Source organism: Lygodium microphyllum, chromosome 14 (genome assembly GCF_053477565.2).
Source record: "Lygodium microphyllum isolate KBCC chromosome 14, Lygodium_microphyllum_v1.1.10, whole genome shotgun sequence".
NCBI classification, from domain to species: Eukaryota; Viridiplantae; Streptophyta; class Polypodiopsida; order Schizaeales; family Lygodiaceae; genus Lygodium; species Lygodium microphyllum.
The window spans coordinates 137,614,485-137,618,292 of record NC_141148.1 but is presented as its reverse complement, the minus strand read 5'-3'; the positions used below and the strand labels follow the sequence as shown (position 1 = coordinate 137,618,292).

At 41.5% G+C, this 3,808-nt stretch overlaps 1 pseudogene; it reads left to right on the top strand.

Annotated features, from left to right (window-relative positions):
* Positions 1-269: 269 nt before the first annotated feature.
* LOC148026156 (pyrophosphate-energized vacuolar membrane proton pump 1-like) lies at positions 270-2,757 on the top strand (annotated as a pseudogene).
* The last annotated feature ends 1,051 nt before the right edge of the window (positions 2,758-3,808 follow it).

Genomic DNA, 3,808 nt, shown 5'->3' with positions numbered 1-3,808 from the left:
TGGTGTCATTAGATGTTTTCTGCACATTTTTCCCCTCCTTTCCATAAACTTTGAGAAATGCTGAGAGTGTGTACATGCTTCATCATATATTAATTAAACAACTGATGGTGTTTTTTTACACTATAGAGGTGAAGATTGGCAGATTTTTAGTTGCAATATATGTAAATAATTGTTGCATCATTACTAGTTTGACAATTCTGATACGTTTCTCTCTCTGGTGAATTTCACAGGTTGCAGGTTAGGAGACATTTGGTACACTTGGAGCCATAGTACAGAGTAGGACAGGGACTCGCTAGGTTGGGTTTTTGACAAATCGACATGTTGTGGTTGATTTGGACTACCCCAACCAGAAGATGTTCCATCCACTGCCTCGAAATGTTGGACCTGGTGTTTATTTGGGTGCAGTGGAAAGGGCAACGTCTTTTATTACAGATGAGCGGTTGTATGGCATTTTTACAAGTGTGAATCCAGGTTTCCCTCTTTGCTACTTGTTTTTGAGTTGTCTGCTGTTAAGGCATTCTAAATTGTCCATTTTATAAACTTCTCTGTGAGTTGAAAGAAGAATTCTGGTTTCCATTTCTTGATATGACAATATTGATACTTGATGATGTTTGCTCATGCGGCAGAGACATTTGTGCGAGATGATGGTGCTTTCATTCCATTCGGGGACAGTTTTGATGTCTCCAAAGTCACAACTACTATCAAAGGGGTAGGTGAGATGGGAGATGTTATAACTATTGACTTTCAAGCAAACATCAACAGTATCATGGGGAGGAGGGTAATAAAAGTTGGCAGAAGCTCAGGGCTAACAGAAGGAAGCATCATGGCATATGCCTTTGAGTACAATGACGAGAAGGGAAATTGCTTTTTCACTGATTTCCTGATTGTGGGCGAGAACCAGCAAGCATTTGACATGCGAGAAGATAGTGGCAGTCTGGTACTGATGCAGGGAGACAGTGACAGTGACAGTGACAGTGAGACAGTGAGACAGTGAGAGTGATAGTGGCATTTGACATGCAGCGAGACATGAATATGTACTTGGAATGGGCAGAGATTAATGATGCATTTGCTTACCTTTCCAATTCAACATCTTAACTTTGCAAGAATGTAGTGTAGCTCCTGAAGCGGTTTTACTTTTCGCCTTAGCAGTATTTTGTTAACTAACTTGTGGGGTATAATTGCTGGTACAGATGGTATAACTAACTTGTTAACTAACGAAGATGCAGATGATTCTGACCAACCACCACCAGATCGCTATCGCAACCGGTCTCTTGGTCTTTTAGCACAAGTCTAGGCCTGCCAGCAATGGCTACACCTTCCTCGACAACAACGACACCCACAGTCACAACATCGTCAATGGATCATCAAACTGTGATGAGGAGGATAGATTGGATGAGGAATCAGATGCAACAACTATTAGGAAGTGCGCTGAAATTTAGCAAGCCATATCCATAGGAGCCACATCGTTTTTGCTGACAGAGTATGAGTATTTGGTTTATTTCATGGGCATATTTTTTTATGTCATTTTCTTGTTCCTGGGATCTGTGAAGGGGTTCAGTACTAAGCCCCAGCCTTGTAGATATGATCCAAAGCAGGAATGTGACCCAGCTCTCTTTATAGCAATTTTCACTACAGTTGCATTTATATTGGGAGCTTTGACGTCCATAGTGTCGGGATTTTTGGGCATGATGATCGCAATATATGTGAATGCTCGCACAACTTTGGAAGCCAGAAAAGGGATAGGCAAAGTATTCAAAATTGCCTTCCAATCAGGTTTGGTGATGGGTTTCTTACTTGCTGCTAATGCCCTCATAGTTTTATACATCACTATAAAATTGTTCCAGCTTTATTGCAAGGATGATTGGGAGGGCCTTTTTGAGGCCATCACTGGCTATGGGACTTGGATGCTCATCTGTGGCTCTATTTGAAAGGGTTGGAGGTGGAATCTATACCAAAACTGCGGATGTTGGAGCAGATCTTATTGGAAAAGTAGAAAGGAATATCCGAGAGGACGATCCGCGAAATCCAGCGATCATTACTGACAATGTGGGTGATAATGTGGGAGATATTGCTGGAATGGGTTCAGATTTGTTTGGCTCCTTTGCTAAAGCTTCTTGCGCAGCTCTTGTTGTGGCTTCCATGTCATCATTTGGCACAAATCATGACTTCACTACTATGTGCTTCCCTCTACTCATTAGCTCTATGGGCATTGTGGTGTGCCTCATCACAACCTTGTTCGCAACTGATGTGTTCGAGATCTCAAATCTAAGGGACATTGAATCTACACTGAAGAGATAGTTGCTAATATCCACCATCTTAATGACATTCGGTGCAGCTTTTGTTTGTTGGCTGGCACTACCATCCACGTTTTACATATATGATCCTAACGGTGGTGCAAAGATGGTTCAAAACTGGAAACTATTTTTTTGCGTTGGAGTAGGGCTTTGGGCAAGGTTGGTAATTGGCTACGTTACAGAGTATTTCACCAGCAATACATACAGACCAGTCCAGGATGTTGCTGATTCTTGCAGGACAGGAGCTGGTACCAATGTTATCTTTGGTTTGGCACTTGGCTACAAGTCTGTAATTGTTCCAATATTTGCTATTGTTGTTGACATCTATGTCAGCCATACCCTAGCAACCATGTACGGGATCACAGTTGCAGCTCTTGGAATGCTTTGTACCATTGCCACATGTCTAGCCATAGATGCATATGGTCCCATAAGTGATAATGCTGGTATCACAACCGGTCTCTAGATGACCATGATACTTCTTACACATCTCTCCACAAGAAGCACAGCCGCAGTATAGACTATGAGGCCGCGAAGGCTTTCAAGATGGACAGATTTCTCAACCATAGGACTTCTTCAAAGTCCAGCTTGCAGCATCAACAACCCCCAGTTGATAGTACTCTGGAGGAGCGCTTTCTCAGATTGGTCTCCATGATCCGCACTTTGGGGGAGCGCTTTCTCAGATTAGAAGAGATGAAACTGCAGATGCAGAGAGAGTCTGAGCGATTTCGTGATGATCTGGAGGCCAGGCGTACAAAGATGTTCCTAGAGTCCCAGAAGCAGATTGCTGAGATGTTTGCTTGGGCTCTGAGCAGCAGTAAGAAAACTAATGAGATCTTGCTGATGATTGTCAGTATTTTGTTCATCATTTGATTATTCTAAATGTTTCTTTCTTCCAGCTGATTTTTGGCTCTTTATGCTACGTTTCATGAAAACTAATGAGATCTTGCTGATGATTGTCGGTATTTTGTTCATCATTTGATTATTCTAAATGTTTCTTTCTTCCAGCTGATTTTTGGCTCTTCATGCTACGTTTCATATCATTTCATCTATATTACAGCTAATGCATTGAAATTATTCTACGCTTTGTTTATAAGAAATGTTTCGAGTTGATGGGATGATATTTCATTTCATTCTTATTCCAGCTGTTGAAATGTTCCAGCTGATGTTTCATTATTATTCCAACTGTTGAGTTGTTCTAGCTGATGTTTCATTGTTTCCAGTTGTTGTTTGTCTATTTTCAGTTGATTCGTCTGTTCAAGCTTATGTTTATTCTACTTGATGTTTTATCTATTCTAGCTAAGGAGCTGATGTTGCAGCTAATGTGTGCTCACTTGATGCACTTCTAGGGTTCCACTTCTAGTGTCTCGTGTCTCTCTTCTCTTCTCTCTTCCTCCGTTCCTCGTCTCCCTCGCGCACTGTTCAACAGGAAGTCTGTAAGATGCTTCAAACCAGAAGGAGAAGTTGGTGAGCCCATAAAAGTATGAACAATGAATTCCTTGTTTTCACCTGCTCAA